Here is an 18,877-nt window from a genome sequence, read left to right as displayed (position 1 = left end):
ATAAAGTGCATAAGTATTTCATTGCATTTAGAGCGAAATGAATTCAGAGAGACGCCTATCTACTTAAGATAATTCGGGAAATGTATATTATTATCTAAGTACACAGGTCATTAAGTCTGAAATATTGATGTAGAATGTATCATATCAAACCAGTAACAAACTCCAGTTGCCGTGTTTATTTTTTTCAAAAGTATTTGGTGTGGGTTTTTTTTATACATTTATAAATCTTGAGTTTCAATGTTTGATAAGCCGTCATCAAATGTTACAAATTCGATAAAAACCTGTCGATGTTTCTTTTTGAGGATGTATGAGAACATGATGATATTACAATTTGTAGGTCATCTGGTTTACTCAGGTGACCCATTTGCTATTGTCCAAGTCCGTTATGCGTTACCATTTCAATAATTTTAACTTTTTTTTTATAAATACCCTCCCAATTTGAGGACTTCTGCGCCCCAAGGGCCGTAGGAGCGGGGCTAAAATTGTCCAACATTGAACAATTTTCAAACTCCTTCTCCTCCACAACTGCACGTCTGTGAGGAAAACTAAACATAGGCATGTAGAGCAAGACAATATCTACCAAACAGTAATAAAAAAGTAGCGTCGAGTTTTCTCTATAGAAGATATTGGTATACGTTTTTATTAAAATCTTGATTCCTAGGCGAACAGAAGTAAATATAGCATACAATGTATTGTGAAAAAAATATAAAGGATGATCGATTGATTGATGTTGTCCGCCACACTCAACAATTTTTCAGTTATCTAGTGGCGTCCAGTTTTCACTTGCCGGCGCGAGTGGGATTTTAACCCTCGCCGACAAAGGTGAGAGGTCGTGTGATATTGAGCGCGATGTTCTAACCACTAGGCCACGGAGGCCCTTAAAGGATGAATTGTGATGCTACTATATAGGTATACGTGACATTGTGGCATAGTTAGGGTGTATCTTTGCATGCCGATTGTTTGAAGACATTGTAAGGTACTATATTAAGTTAAATTCACAGGTGCTATCCCCCCCCTTTATCTAGAACATACATGTACTAGAGTTGAAATGGTTAAAAAAAAAATTCAACCTACAAACAAAATTTGATTGAAAAGAAATTCTTGATACGTCCATTCTTACGAGGGTGGATCTTTGAAAGCCGTCATTATTTTACAGATTACCCCATACGATCTATTGTATTCTAAGAAATAAAAAGCACATCCCTTGCTAAAATATATGTGTAAAGAATTCAGAGCATACCATATCAAAATATAGAAATATATTGAAAGAATGGTATGTCAATAACATTGATTGACGTATAGCAATTTGTGAGACTATGCTGTTAATTGGAGTACTTATAGTCGGGGCAAATAAAGAATACTTATTAAATTATTAAACCTTGAAAATGAAACTAAGATACCTATTTTAATCGGTACCTAGAATGAGTAAGTCATGTAAAAAAAAAATTTAAAAAAAATAGGGCACCGCTAACCCGATACATGATACGCCCGCATACATTACTGACCCATGAATTTGAACAAGTGAGAAAGGATTTGGTCGGACTTGCAATAACAATGTATTTTGCATTAAACAAGTTGACGTCCAAGGGCTGCAACTCCTTTAAGAATAGTGGGACAGCATTCCCCTTGTAATATGCACAGCTCCACATTGGGATCGTTCTTTGTACCAAGCGTCATCAAAATTCCCCAAAGGGTTTAGAAGTGGCAAAGACAAGGTACTTGCATAAAATAAACCAATGTCCAAGGTCCCCAACTCCTTCAAAAATAGTACTGCAGCTCCACATTGTGATCTTTCTTTGTACAAAGTTTAATCAAAATCCCCTAAAAGGGTTTAGGAGGAGTTGCGAAGACAAAGTTATAGGGACAGACGGACAACAGCGGTATATCATAAAACCCCCGCATTTTTATGCGGGCGTATAAAAAGTGACTTGCTCCTTAGCCAAACGTTCAGCATTTAAAAGTGCGGGTCTGAGGAATTTATGATAAGTTCCTAAATAACGAGGTAATAATATGATTTGAAAACCGAGATGCGATAAGATTTCTGACGCTTCTCCTGTACTTTATAACGTCCCAATATGAATGAGATATTCGTGCAGAGACATGCAATGATAGGAGAGACAAAGTAGCACCCCACTGATTATAAACCATAATTTACTTACTGGTACAACTATGCCATCCTACAGGAAAGTATCTGTGACAATACTTACGTCACAGTCATAAGATACCGTGAATATATAGACCCCCATCACATAGTAAAAAAAACCCACTCAAACATTTGTAATGAGAAGTGTTTTTTTTCATATGCTTCCGTTTTGTCAAGTACAAAAAAGGAATTACCCCTGTTAAGAAGGTTGAATATCTAGTGCGATATCATGATTAAAGCTGTATGGTCCGAATTGCAATAATTTTTTTCCATCTCGTAAAAACGCAATTAAACCATCGCACGTATGTAGTTATGAGGCTGTATGACATATCATACATTATTTCACCTGTTTTAACCCAAATTATTTGATTTTAAATCGATCTTTACAAACAACCGCGTCACTCCGCCATTGCAAGTGACAGTCACGTGACCAGTTCAAACTTTCAGATCATCGGTGGTCTTATCTGTGTAAAGCTGTGTATTTTGTTACAACAGTACTGTGTCATAAGTTTAAAAGAAATCAAAATATCAAATACCTCTTAGTAATTCGTTGTTTTACACTCTTTCAGCCTTAAAACTAGACAGTTGCGTATGAGGTAATACATCATGATGGGATTCCCCAGACACGCGTGGGTTTTTTATAGACGTCTATTATGGGATGATTTATATATGTAACACACTTATTTACTTTCTAAATAATATTCTCACTGTTTTCTTTTACATGCAGATGTTTTCAAGCATGTAATTAAGGGAAAGTTATTAACTTTATAAAGTAATTAATCTGCTTTAAAGTAATTATGTACAAAAATAATACATGAACATCGGGTCATACAGCTTTAAAAAGAAAATGTTTTCCAAGTACTTGTTTCGGATCGAACGTATCAACAGATAATCTACACTCACTTAATGATGACAGAGCTCTATATCGTATTGTTTTTGTAAGACTTCATGAAAAAGTGAAGATAACAAATAGTGATCGATCTCATAACTCGTATAAGGAATATAAAATAGAGAGTGACTTTGGCAAACACGGACCCCTGGATATACCAGAGGTGAGAACAGGTGCCTAGGAGGAATAAACGTCCCTTTTAGATAGGGCACACCCTCCGTGAGTCCTATTTCTTGATCAGGTAAACAGGGTAATCCGTTGTTGGAATCAGTGTACCAAGAGCGGCATAAAACACGCCAGACAGCATTTGAACCAATGACAGATTGTAATGGCAAACTAGATCATTATCAAGACCATATAATTTGCGAAATGCTGACCTTACACGAGAATGTTGAAACCCCTGTAACATCAACTTGTTTGTCAGTAGCCTGTCTCGATTTAAAAAGAAAAACCTGTTCATACGCAAAACAAGCTCTTGCGTATCGAATCAGTCGAGAGATATATCACCATATGCAGGTGATAATGGAATATTGCTACACAAATATGGGAAGTTGACGATAGAGAAGCTGCAATAATCCCGTTTGTCATAAAGTTGAGTTGTTGGTTTGGCGTTAATATCTACATGTATTTTCAGTAATATATCAAAGTAAGATTGCAAAATTGTCAATTTCAGGACTCCTGCACCCGTGGGTTCATAGGGACGGGACAGAAACTGCCCAAAGTTGACAAAGTGTCAAAAATCTTCTTCTCTACAATCGCACATGTGTAAAAAAAAAAAAAAAAAAAAAAAAAACTAAATGAAAAGTGAAGTAGAGCAGTAAGGCCTTTATTTCATGATCCTCGGGGAGGAGGTCTGACCCCCAGAACGGGGCCAAACTTGGTATATTATAGTGTACATGTGTAACACACTTAAATAATATCTCTTTAGTGCTATTGATACTAAATTAAAACTAAATACATATTTAGAAAGAGTAGATAGTCCTTTACCAATAAATATATTTTTGATGATCCCAGGGTATGGGGTTTTGGTATCAGGATGCGGCAAAACTGGTCAGTTAATATGTGAACAATAGAACATTTATAAATTCGTCCTGATAATTACCATTTCAATTCCTTTCAAATATAGTATGAAGCATCTTTGGGACAAGGCGGGCATAAATAAAAAAATTCAAATCAAGTTTTTTAAAGTGCAATGTTAGTCTGGGCATGGATATAGTAAATATTGACAGTATCGTAAAGTCTTCTTTTAAAATCTGAAGTCCCGATGAATAGATTTACACTAATAACCTCAAGTAGCCGTCAATTGTCTAAATTCATGACATCTGCATCTTGTTTAACGTCTCACTCGAGAATATTCCACTCATTTGGAATCCGTACTTAGTACCTGCTAGGAAAATAATCAAGAAGATTACTCATTTCACGGATCTTATGAAAAGAAGTCTCGCGGTGTTTGTTTTTATTACCGGTCGCAGAAGTGGAGCGGCTGATTTATTTGTTATTGCGCATGGGGAAATGAGAAATCATTTTGTATTGTTTCGCTAGAATATTTCCTTATCGATAACATGCATAATAGTTCTGAATATTGCTTTTTTAAATATACATACATATAAGTTTTGATTACTGTAATAAATACGTTTGGATTTTATTCATCATGAAATAGATATGAATTTACTATTTTATACGAAGTTTTTACAACAAGTACTTCCCGGTTTGTTAGTGGGAAAGGCGAAAATAACGAACAGTGATCAATCTCACGATCTATAAGGAATACAAAATAAAGAGATGGGCAAACATGGACCAGAAGTGGGAGTTAGCATCCCCTGTCGACCTGTCTCACCCGCCGTGAATCCTATGTCTTGATCAGGTAAACGGAGTAATCCGTAGTCAAAATCAGAGAGTTATCACGGTGTAAAATATAGAAGCAACTCCTTATGAGTTTCCATATATCAATTAAATAAATTAATTCACAAATTACTATTTTTTGGTTTGAATATGCTACAGATGTATTGTGTATATATGTATATTATTTGCTTATCACTTTCGTTTAAAATCCGCGACGTTGCAGACATGCACTTCACAGTCAGTCCATCAAGTTATATGTGACAAAGGAACGGAGTATGTTTTGAAATTAAATTTTATTTATAAAGTATACAACATATTAAACCAGTGGCGGATTTAAAGGGGGGGGGGGGCGACGCGCACCCCCTAAACTTTTTAGATTTAATGTAAATCGCGGTATCTTATTTCAAAAATGTACTAAACAATAAAAGAAGCAATAATTTCCTCCACTCTCGGAGAAATAAATGACAAAATCTTTTGATTTCTTGAATTAATTTATTGGAAGAACTTAATTTTTTCCAAAAACCCTTAAAATTTGCGTCATTTTACTAATTTCACCTTATCAAAAGTGATAGAAAATAGTACAAATGACTTAAATAGGAGACATATTCCAAGCCCTATAACATCTGTAAAATCCAGGAGCTTCCGGGGGCGTTGGCCTCAAGGCGGTCCCCAGCTTCATAAAGTGCCCCCCCCCCCTAACTGCAATTCCTGGATCCGCCCCTGTATTAAACACACTTTGGACGCATGTTTAATATCAGCAATCTACTACTATTGAAATGCTTCATTTGCTTCAATTACATACTATGACGATGGTACTTCAACATTTTATAAATCATTTTAGCTTTTTAAATGCAAAATGCCTTATAAGCATGGATGGATTTAGGGTTTCAATTTAGAGCGAATGAAAAGAAAATCTCAAAGATCGCTTTTCAGTCCCCAGTTTGCCCTGATGGGGGCACAGCTCCCGGGACGTCCAATGTTTAAAATGAAACCTTGTATAAAACTCACTGAATTTTCAAGTACACAAGCTGCAATCTAATATATAATATGAAAATATCGATAAAAATCTTGAATAAATAATGTTTAAGTTTTAAAACTTCATCCAATCTGTTGAATCAATGTCCCCAGTATTTGTGTAATAGACAGGCTTGGGTGAAGTCCGTATTTTTGTTTGCTTTCTCTAAACCTCCTTGATATACATGTCGTAGCACTTGTAATTTTAAGATTTTTTGAGACGTTTTTTTCAAAATGTGTTATTTTAAGATTTGTTTCAATTATAACCGGATACATCCAATAATTAAAACCTTAATTATGAATATTTGATACAATTAGATGAACAATTGTGTAGTCTTTGAAACCTCTTAAGTGTTCGTTACGTGTATATGAATGATAGCACGTGTAATAATGCTTTTTTTAAAGAGTGCGTGTTCAAATTAAATTACTTCCTGATTTACAATTTCCGTTTGTTTCTTTCGAACTAGTTTAGAATATTTAAAATTTTAGCGGCTGCTTTGATGCTCTGCATCAAAATTATTTATTTCTGATAAATCTTAGAATATTAAGTATTTTAGATACATTTAGATCAACGAAATACATATCAAGGAAAGCGAAAATAAAAGTGTTTTTGATACTTGATTTTATTCATCAAAAGAAATTCAGTAAATAATCACCGACATTTTCATTGTAGAGATCAACGGTCATTTAAATCAATGCATGTATGAGTTTTAATCAGCGGTAATGTATTGTAAGTGTAAATTTAAGTCTACATCCTTTAACTAATTCAAGGAAACGACACAGAGGATGAAATAAAAGTTTCACTCCTTGCAACATAGTACATGTGTTTTAAAAAGAAAATAATTACTCGTCTAGAAAGACAGTATCTTTATGACGTTAACGCAGTAGGTAAGATACATTAGTTACACCCACCCAGTAAATTCAAACTATTTGTCCTATTGTAAATGTCGGTTTACACCCACCCAGTAAATTCAAACTAGTTTTCATATTGTAAATGTCGGGTTTACACCCACCCAGTAAATTCAAACTAGTTGTCCTATTGTAAATGTCGGGTTTACACCCACCCAGTAAATTCAAACTAGTTGTCCTATTGTAAATGTCGGGTTTACACCCACCCAGTAAATTCAAACAAGTTGTCCTATTGTAAATGTCGGGTTTACACCCACCCAGTAAATTCAAACTAGTTGTCCTATTGTAAATGTCGGGTTTACACCCACCCAGTAAATTCGAACAAGTTGTCCTATTGTAAATGTCGGGTTTACACCCACCCAGTAAATTCAAACAAGTTGTCCTATTGTAAATGTCGGGTTAACACCCACCGAGTTAATTCAAAATTCACAATATGACCTAAGGAAACAAAGTAAATTTACAAAATGCGAAAAATATTGAGTCCGCGCATATACATTTATAACGTAGCTGAGCTCACCTTAACGACCCGGTAGCACCAGCAGCGTTCAAGAGCGTACGAGTAACGAAATAACGTGTTGCATGTTTCTATTCTGACTGAATGCTGATTACTTACATAGTTTGCGTATCAACAAAAATCAAGTGAATAAACTGTCAATTAAACTTGTAACCCCACTCCGCGTGTAAACATATTCCTTTATCGCGTTACAAAGTTATGAAAGGTCACTTATGGGAAATGACTCTTTTTGATATAAAAAGTTAAAATTGTAACTTTTAGAAAAATATTCTAGAAGAATCAGGGTACGGTAAATCCTATAAGGTCGATGACGTCGTTCCGAAAAAGCGACCGTCGGAAGATAGCGTCAGAGTTAAGAATGCAATATTGTAACGTTATTTTCTCAATATCAGCCACAAGTAAATGGTACATGTTATATATGAATGAAACGAGAAAATTATCACCTTTCTACCTGCAAAATATGATCGGTTTTTGAAACGCGGCCAATTTTGGCCAATAACGTCCCTTGTTCTTTGTCATGGATGTATGTAAATTTGTCATGGATGTATGTAAATTTGTCATGGATGTATGTAATACATATTAGAACACGCCATGTAAGAAACACGCAGGTTTCGAGGCACTGGCTTTACATAAACAATGGAAATATGTTTTTTTAATAAATTAAATGCAATGTACAGTATTGTATTTAACTATTTTCAATAAATTTTCATGTACTGAACCATTTTAAAGTGATGAAAATGCACAGAAACTGGTAATTTCCTCTATAATGATAATAGTATGGGTCTATACCATACCAATCCCTAATAAGGGGTAATAATAAGTTTATTAGTAAGTGATATGGTATAGGCCCCTAGTATAATTATTATAAAATCACCGTTTGAACCGTTCCTTTGGGCCTAGATGCTACACGCAGACGACAAGCTCGATAGTGTTCGTACGCCTAACAGATATTTGCAGTTATAGGCAAATATCATTCAAAATTCTATAATGCATTTTAATACAGGATTAAACAGTAAATGTAAAATAGATATAATTATCGAATCATTGTATAAATATCCCAGGGGTAGTGTCAAAATATATGATATATGAACTGTTACAAGTCAATGATCCTGATATTGCAGCTTGAGACGACCTCTTTGTATATACGTACATGTAATATGTAAATTCATTTTCTTTTTCATTTAAAAATCCAAAACAAATTAGAAAATTGAATATCTAAATAAAACATGCATGTGTTGTATTGATAAGCGACCATACCACATGTATTTGAAGCAAAACTGAAGAGGTGTAATTTATCAAAATGTTGACGTAGAACAGTCTTAAAAAATAATCCGGGTATCGATAACCGTCTGTGGGAATAGAAAGAAAGTTGCAAAATCAATATCGTCGGTTGTTGTTGATTCAATGCAGGGTTTAGTGATATTTTCTTGACGTTTTACTAAAAGGTCGAACAGTTTTTTAAAGATAAAATTTTCCCCACGGTGGGTTGTAAACTAAAATTAATGATATAAACTGTATTTAAAAGTACAGTTTTGATATTAGGTGTAGATTTTCTTTTATTTCGTTGTATATGTACATACAAGTTTTATTCAAGGCATATGAGCGGCATTATGCGCAGAAGTCCCAAGTAGTCCACCGTCAATCAATCTCGCAATGACTAACTCAACGCAAAGTGTATTAACAATAAAGTTTTCGCGTTTTCTCTCTCAGAATTACTTTTTTCGACTTGTTTGTAATATTCCGACTCGTTTTGTTGTTTGCTTTCAAACAATCGGTCCCAAGTGTCATAGCGGGCATAAATACGGTCTACAATATTCACTAAACTTTCATCTGGTTCGTTGAACGTGTGACAACGTTCGTGTCACGTGAATAACGTTTCTTACGTTATTTGACATAATATGGGTAATTACCTTAGATACTTATGTATACTATTATAAGCTCCCAGAATAAGTATAAGTAATAACTGTATGGTATGTTTGGACTAATGAAATAGGTACTGAACAAATACCTACATAATAGTATCCTGGATCCCGTGGGGATCCGGGTTAGAATAGGTCCTCGTTACCCCGTGCTTGTCGTAAGATGCGACTAAATGGGGCGGTCCTTCGCAGAAAACCGAGGTCCCGTGTCACAGCAGGTGTAGCACGATAAAGATCCCTCCCTGCTCAATGGCCTTAAGCGCCGAGCATAGACCTAAATTTTGCAGCCCTTCACCGGCAATGGTGACGTCTCCATATGAGTGAAATATTCTTGAGAGGGACGTTAAACAATATACAAACAACCAATCACTATAGCATCCTGGGAAGTGTTGCTCAAAAGCGGCAATCTCTCACCAGAGGGCGTATTACGCTGCGCTAAAACACCTCTGTCAACGATTGAATGTCAAGATTCTTGGCAAAACTTATTTCTACCCATTGCATTATAAAGTATGATTTTACAAGTTTTAGTGTTAAGCATAAGATCTTACAGTAAGTTCACAAAAACAACGAATTCCATGATTATTCTAGTATTATTGGATGAATGAATGAATGAATATTTATATAAAACCTGTTAGGTGTCTCATATTTACCAGCTACTGCGTTTATAAAATCCAGACAAGTGTTTGATTTGCTCAGATATGATCATTACAGTTTGATATGCTAAGTTAGTTTTAGTACGTTTTGATATGATTTTTAGACGTTGACAGAGGTATTAGTGGAACGTAGCGGGAACTATGGAAAGCCGTAGGGTACCCCCACATTATTATTATTTTTCCCTATATAAAATACCAAAATTATAATCTCTTCCAAAAATAAAAAGTTCCCCCTATTTGCCGATATTATTATTATATCGCAGCGATAATACTAATCTGTCCCGAATCTCCGACACCAAATTATAATTTCATCCCCAAAAGAAAAATTTTCTTAATTTATGACATTATTTCAATTATAAATACTGCCGCAATAATTATAAAAACTGACTCGATTTAAAGTCACACATTATCTTTATGAATATAATCTTTCCACCACAATAATAATTACTGAACATCGCCTATGGAAAGCCGTAGGGTACCCCCACATTATTATTATTTTTCCCTATATAAAATACCAAAATTATAATATCTTCCAAAAATAAAAATTTCCCCCTATTTGCCGATATTATTATTATATCGCAGCGATAATAATAATCTGGCCCGAATCTCAGACACCAAATTATAATTTCATCCCCCAAATAAAAATATTCTTCATTTATGACATTATTATATAATTATAAATACTGCCGCAATAATTATAAAAACTGACCCGATTTAAAGTCACACATTATCTTTATAGATATAATCTTTCCACCACAAAAATAATTACTGAACATCGCCAACAATAATTATCTTTTTTATTTGAACGCTACAAAATATAATCTGTACTGACAATAATAATTCTGGACCAGCCAAAAAGACAAGATTATTATTTGGACGCTTGAAACAGAAAACGTTTGTCTGACTCGGATTCACAATAATAATCTCCGACTTCAGATTGGCAGATATTATATGAAGCGTGAAGGCAGATATTATTTGAAGCGTGAAGGCAGATATTATTTGAAGCGTGACGAAAAGAAGCACCCCATTGAGAGAGATTAGCATGTGACGCAAGCGGCACGTATGATTACAGTACTTCATTGTCTGACAGACCTAACCGTTATTCAACTTATTGACTCATGGATAGAGGTAAGGCTACAATAACATACATGTGTGATTATGTGCAACGGTCAGATACCTCATCATCTGTTAGGAGCTCTAAAAAGCTTAACATTGGCCATATTCTCAGACTAGGGTCATAGGGTCAGGTACAGGGACATTATCAGTGGGTTTTAATGAATTCATTCTAAATTCCCTGTTACAACTGATGTCACCAGCATCTTCCTCTTGAAAGAGTGTTCAAGTCATTGTAGCCCCATCATTTATTTGTAGCTTGAAAATGCTCCGATAGATAAATATGTATGAATCACTACATGTATATTATGACCCTATCACTGATAGAAGTATAAGTGACACAACTTAGTCGCTAGTAGTAGTAGCCTGTTGTCCTCAAAATAAAATAAGGCAAGGGTATTCAGACTGTCGCAGTCATCCAGTTGCTTTCGGTGGGGTCGAAGAATGGGGGGGGGGGGGGTGCAAAACATCTCGGTACAATTGTCTCTCTGTAGATCTATATAGTATATTATGGAGACACAATGATGATATTTTAGAATGTAATTAAATTGTACAATCCCAGGCACATAGTATTGGGGGAGGGGACCCTCCTATAATTTTTTTAACATAAAGATTAACTGTTACATTACTATGAAAATGTTCATGGAACCCCCCCCCCCCCCCCCCCCCCTTGGCAGTGAATTGAAATGCAGTCATGTTAAATGGAAGGAAAATAACTTTTGTTCACCAAATAATACCACTATCCCCCCCCCCCCCCCCTTTGGTCTGTAATGTTCTATGGTGATAAATGTTTAGGAAAGTTCAATTCAATTGTAGATATACTGTAGAATTCATTTGTTGTATGTAACTGATATTGCTCTCTCCTATTGTAGTTGCTTGATCACATTATACAATTATTGACTTTTAATGAGGTCTACTCGTAACTATATTGAACTAGTCGGGTATTGGTTGACCAAGACAGAGTAGACTGAATTCAAAGGTCAATAAACATTTTATTGAATAATCAGGAATTTTACAACATTTTTGACACTATAGACTATATAGTTCCCGCCTCCAGCAAATATAAACACAAAAGAAGATGTGTTGTGTAAAAAAAAAAAACCCACCATAATTACTGGGTATATGTAAACAGTTTCTGAATCAAAACTGTTTTTAAAAAGTGGAAAAGAGTATTATAACAATAAATATTCCATCAATAAGTAATAAAGGTGTTTTGTCTCTTTGATACTTGGCGTCTGCCATTGTGTATCTTCACAACGACACATCCGTTAAAATGTACAATTTGGTTGGTTGATAAAATTGTAAGCAAATCTACAGTTTCTTAAGAGGGGAACCCGAATAAACCTCCTGGAACTTCATTTGAGGTGAACTCACTCTGAGTTACACCCATTTGGAAAGAGAGTCTGGACCAATCAGAGAACTTCAGTTCCTGATAATTTGATAAAGTATCATAATCTTTAACCTCATGTTACACCAATGGCAAAAAATTGCTTCAGTTTCAATTAACAATATTTACTAAATATTAATGTCGCCACTTTATTAGGCAGGCGGTCTGGGGGCTGTCTTGAGGCCTCCAGGGGGTCCAAAGCAAAGCCCTGGTGGGGGCCCAGAGGGCAAAGCCCCCGAAGCTCCTGGATTTTTACAGATTTTATAGGGCTTGAAATACATCTCCTATTTAAGTCATTTGTACTATTTTCTATTTTTAATAAGGTGAAATAAGTATCAGTTTTATCGTTTATTATACTTTTCTAAACAAGATACCACGATTTACCTTAAATTTGAAAATTTATTGGGGGTGGGGGGCTGCAACCCCCCCCCCCCTTAAATCCACCACTGCCTTTGGATCCCCCCTCCCCCCTTAAACCCACCACTGCCCTTGGATTTCATAAGATAATGTTTTATATCTATAACATATATGTTCAACTACAACAGAATATAATTATTTCTAAACACTGAGAACTTGTTTTCCTTTTGGACCTGGATATAAAATGTATGGAATTACCCTCGACAGTCCCTTTACACAAGAATTGAAATGAGACAGAATCTGCTCTGATGTTAAAATTCCATGCATGGAAGTTTAAAGTTTGAGATTTTGTCATATTTTTTTAAGGGTGTTCTCAAAAGATCTGTGTGGATCCTGGAACAGAGAATGGAATCGTTGCAGCATTTCATTGAATCCTGTTTAGAAGGAAATGGCAATTCAGTTACTTAGGGAAAATCTGGAGCAAATCAAGGTAACACAAATAAAATAGTATTAGTTATACAGTTAGTTAGTGACCTGATACGGAAAATTATCACGCCTCAGACAAAATTGTTGAAATCTGATTGGTCAGATCTTGGTCACATGACGCCGTGAAAAAAACCGTATCATGCGAGTAAAATCCGTATTGGGCGAGTAATTTTATTTATCGTCGGGTTCGACTTGCAGGCATTTCAAAAGGAAAGACATTTGACTAAGTTGTATGATATAGACTCCCACATATACAGTTAGAGGTCTTCGACGTGATAAATTCGTTACACAGTCATTTAGTGACCTGATACGGAAAAATACATGGTGTGAAAAGAAAACCCGTATCGGGCTCGGCTTCGCCTCGCCCGATACGGGTTTTCTTTTCACACCATGTATTTTTCCGTATCAGGTCACTAACTAACTGTGTAACTAATAATACATGGTGTGAAAAGAAAACCCGTATCGCCTAGCCCGATACGGGTTTTCTTTTCACACCATGTATTTTTCCGTATCAGGTCACTAACTAACTGTGTAACGAATTTATCACGTCGAAGACCTCTAACTGTATTTGCGGGGGTCTATATCATACAACTTAGTCAAATGTCTTTCCTTTTGACACGGCTGCAAGTCGAACCCGACGATAAATAAAATTACTCGCCCAATACGGATTTTACTCGCATGATACGGTTTTTTTCACGGCGTCATGTGACCAAGATCTGACCAATTAGATTTCAACAATTTTGTCTGAGGCGTGATAATGCTACATGTATATATCTATGTGAGATTTTACGCACACAGGGACATGATATATTTATTATTAGTAGATCAAGTGAGCTTTTCTGACCCCCTCTTGTCTGTTATTTGTCTGTTTGTAAACTGCATTTTATCTTCTCTAGAACCACCTGGCCAAGTTCAATTAAACTTGGCACAAATAATCCTTCAAAGTTGGATAATTGGGATGTTTAAATGGAGGTTCACCCATCCTTCAAAGGGGAGATAATCAAGAAAAGGCAAAAATAGGTGGGGTCATTTAAAAATCTTTATCTTGAGAACCACTGGCTAGACAAGTTGAAATGTTCATGAAAGCTTGACGACATAGTGTAGATTCAAGTTTAGTCGAATTGTGGCCCATGAAGTAGGTTTATGCATTCAGAAAGGAATATCTTTTAAAAAGGTTCTTTTCCAAAATAGCAAGGTCATGTTTGTCATATTGATATTGAGGCATACCCATGATACTGTAAACCAACTTTTATTTGCATGTGAGAAATTTTCGTGAAGTTTGCGAGAACTTTATCATTAATGTATTTTGTATTTGTTTAAGATTATCTTGGTCGCGAATATTGGTCACAGAGAACCAGTTGTAAATTGCTAAATTGTCAACTAATCGTCATGAATAGAAGTTGGTATACAGTATGTGAATTGAAGTTAGGTTATGTCATGACCCTTAGGTTGGAATTACAATGAAAGGTGATGAACGAACAGTGATCAATCTCATAACTCATATAAGTAATACAAATTAGAAAGTTGGGCAAACACGGACCCCTGATACTAAATTGGTTGTCGTCCGCTGTCATGTGTTAACAATTGAACATTTTTAACTTCTTCTTGATAACTACCAGTCCAATTCTTTTCAAATTTAGTATGAAGCATCTTTTGGACAAGGGGGACATAAATTGTAAATTTTAGGATTCCTGCACCCCTAGGACCTTAGAGGTGGGGCAAAAACTGTCCAAAATTGACCCATTTTCAAAAATCTTCTTCTCTAGAACCGCACGTTTAGGAAAAATTAATGCATCAAGATGTGCAGCAGGAAGTCTTTACCACAATTGTAAATTTCATGGTCCCTGGGGTAGGGGTTCTGACCCCAGGGTGGGGCCAAACTTAGAATATAGTGTTTATGTGCAAGTTTGCTGATACTGTAGAAAATCTAAATGCATTTATACCAAGGAATAGCAGAAAAAGATGTACAAAAAATGGTGAATTTCACAACCCAGGGTTTTGACTCTAGGATGGGTCCAAATTAGTATAATCTTTTAATGTTGATATACCTATTATGCCCCCCTTCAAAGAAGAGGGGTATTTTGCTTTGCACCTGTCATTCGGTCGGTAGACCACATGTTGTCTGCTCAATATCTTGCGAACCATTCACTTGATCATAATGATATTTCATATGTGGGTTGGTTATGAGAAGAGGACCCATATTGTTTTTCAGGTCAAAGGTCAATCTACTCTGGACATAGGAATATACTGTTTGCTCAATATCTTGAGAACCCTTTGCTTGACAGACATCAAACTTGGTACACTGGTACATCCTAAGGAGTAGATGACCCCTTTTGATTTTGAGGTCAAATGGTCAAAGGTCAAACTGGACATAGGAATACACTGACCACTTAATGTTTAGAGAACCCTTTGCTTAACAGACATCAAACTTGGTACACTGGTATATCTTCAGAAGAAGATGACCCCTATTGATTTTGAGGTCACATGGTCAATCCACTCTTGACATAGGAAGATATTGTCCGCTCAATATTTTGCATTGATGATACTACTATCAATTAAATGATGTGTGTGTATAACTCTTTTCAATTTTGCACCCTGGGGGCATATGTGTTTTACAAACATCTCTTGTATTATTAGAAGCCTTTCATCAATGTGTGCACTTTTGAGGGCATTGAAGTTGTAAGAACACATCTTGTTTTATACTTTTGCTGAATGTTAAAATTTAGATTAAATTTCAGAACAGGAAATTATTTCTAGATTCCATAGCCCTTGGGAGTAGTGATAATTTTTCACTAGTACTCAGGTGACCGATAAATTTAGGCCTGTGGGCCTCTTGTTCAATTTATATACTGGGTATGTTGAATATGTCTAGAGATTCATTGTACAATTATAATATATTTTTTTTCTATTTTAGGTGCTTCACAATACTTCTATGCAGTTCAACAAAATACAGCGCCTCATTTACAGAGACTCGTATTTAAACAATTTCCAAGATATTGATGAAGATTTTACATGTGTGGCAACATCTATTTTGCATCAGCACGATCTGCCTTTGCCTGACACCTTGAGAGACTGGACCTCTGCTCATCATCTCTACATATATCTGAGGGAGTGCATGATGGATTTGATGATTCTTTAACATCATAAGATGTTGTCGAATATACATTTGTGTCCATGACTTTGTACACTTGTTTTTATTGCCAGCTGATTTCTGTTCCATAGTTTTATGTATTTAACTAATCAGATACATTTTCATGTATTCACATTTTCTGGGGGTGTTTTTTTAATCCTTGAAATATTTTAAATGTGGAGCTTTACACAATTTCATTTGGTAAGCTTTCTCCTTGTAATCCTAAGGATATGTACAACAATATTTTGAAATTGAAAATTTTCAAATTTACTTCATTTTAATGTCAAAAATGCAGTTTTAGTAGAAATCTGGGGACTCGAACGCACAACCTACAGCTCAGCAGTCAGTTTGCTAACCTACTGAGCTACTTGGTTAGGTAGTACCAAAAAGGAATAGATGAATGTTGCTGATACTGATTTTTTTCATCCATGTTTTAAAAGGAAAATCAGTCATTATGACGATGTAAGGTACCTCCTTAATTATACATTGTATGCACCCTTGGATGGTTTTGTGAATAGCTGGGAAACAATTAACTACATGACGTATGTGTACTTAGTACCACCTTTGTGAATTATCTAAGCAGAAGGATGGTCTATGGCACGCCAAATTCACAAAAATGAGCTAAACATAGTTTCACAGTTGATAAACTATAGTTTACGGACCGTAAACTATAGTTAACGACGTTAATCTATATTTCACATCAGTAAACCATAGTTAACAGATAATCTATGTTTCACAAGCGTGAACTATAATTAACAATGAAAACGATCATTAGCGATTGCAAAACATAGTTTATCTGATAAATACGGTTTCACGATTGTAAACTACGGTTTACAAGTCATAGTTTATCTAATAAATATAGTATCACAATTTCTGAAACTAGGATTAACAATTGTGAACTATAGTTAACGAATGTAAATTATAGTTTACAAATGTGAATATGTATTTATCAGCAAAATCTATTGTTAACGTTTATTTAAAGACAGATAAACTTGGATTAGCATTTGTAAACTATAGTTTACAACCGTTAAATATAGTTTAACGGATGAAAACTATAGTTAACGAATCGTTAACTATAGTTTACAGTTCGTAAACTATAGTTTACAGTCGATAAACCTAGTTTATCAACTGTGAAACTATATGCTTAGCTCATTTTTGTGAATTTGGCGTGCCATAATGGTCATGTATACAAAATGATGTGGGATTTAGCGGTGGAGGTGCTACTTAGTACTGACACGCCCACTCCCCGGATAGGGTTGTTCCTGTACCAGAAATGGACACCTCATGTGATGACACCCTATTCAGTACATTAAGAAATCAACATAAAACACAGATTAAAGAGATCCATGAAAGGTGAAGATAACGAACAGTGATCAATCTCGTAACTCCTGTAAGCAACACAAAATAGAAAGTTGGGCAAACACGGACCCCTGGATATACCAGGGGTGGGACCAGGTGCCTAGAAGGAGTAAGCATCCCCTGTCGACCGGTCACACCCGCCGTGAGCCCTATATCATTTTGCGTAATTAAGCCCTGTAGTGGCCTGTGTTACGAAAAAAAAACTGCCTGTGCAGCTGGCCAGTGTGTTTGATAAAATTCCCTTTCTATCTATCATGTCACAAAGATATAAAATTAATGTTATACTCCAGTTCCAACAAAGATTTATTCATTGAATTATTCACATTTATCATCCTCCAAAAGAAACACATACCAGGATACCTTTTGGACAAACAATCATTTCCAAGTCAAAGTGAAACTACGTCACGTGATTTCCCTCTCGACCAACCGCTTGCACAGTCACGCATGAAATAATATCTGCCTTCACGCTTCATATAATATCTGCCAATCTGAAGTCGGAGATTATTATTGTGAATCCGAGTCAGACAAACGTTTTCTGTTTCAAGCGTCCAAATCTTTTCCACCAACAATAATAATCTTGTCTTTTTGGCTGGTCCAGAATTATTATTGTCAGTACAGATTATATTTTGTAGCGTTCAAATAAAAAAAGATAATTATTGTTTGTTGGCGATGTTCAGTAATTATTATTGTAGTGGAAATATTATATTTATAAAGATAAAGTGTGACTTTAAATCGGGTCAGTTTTTATTATTATTGCGGCAGTATTTATAATTATAATAATGTCATAAATTAAGAATATTTTTCTTTTGGGGATGAAATTATAATTTGGTATTTGAGAATCGGGACAGATTATTATTATCGCTGCGATATAATAATAATATCGGCAAATAGGGGGAAAATTTTATTTTTGGAAGAGATTATAATTTTGGTATTTTATATAAGGAAAAATAATAATAATGTGGGGGTACCCTACGGCTTTCCATAGGGAACGATAACTCTGGGTAGAGATTGCAAAAGCGGAGGAGCTAACTTCCTTAAATTTTGTTTATAGAACATAAAATCGGACTTCACATTAACACGTCTTCACCAGTTGTTTTGACGGTTCAAGTTTATATTTTACTTTGATCATTTTAAATGCCAAAAAAAAATAAATATCGATACA

At 35.3% G+C, this 18,877-nt stretch overlaps 1 long non-coding RNA gene across 1 annotated transcript; it reads left to right on the top strand.

The window, feature by feature from the left end:
- The first annotated feature begins 10,717 nt into the window (after nucleotides 1-10,717).
- On the top strand, nucleotides 10,718-16,411 carry LOC125667214 (uncharacterized). The gene is made up of 3 exons (XR_007367093.2): nucleotides 10,718-11,011; nucleotides 13,107-13,230; nucleotides 16,141-16,411. It is a non-coding gene; the product is annotated as an uncharacterized LOC125667214 (long non-coding RNA).
- The last annotated feature ends 2,466 nt before the right edge of the window (nucleotides 16,412-18,877 follow it).

The sequence above is a fragment of the Ostrea edulis genome, chromosome 8, assembly GCF_947568905.1.
Source record: "Ostrea edulis chromosome 8, xbOstEdul1.1, whole genome shotgun sequence".
Classification (NCBI taxonomy): domain Eukaryota; kingdom Metazoa; phylum Mollusca; class Bivalvia; order Ostreida; family Ostreidae; genus Ostrea; species Ostrea edulis.
The sequence above is the reverse complement of the archived record's forward strand: the minus strand, read 5'-3'. Positions and strand labels throughout refer to the sequence as shown.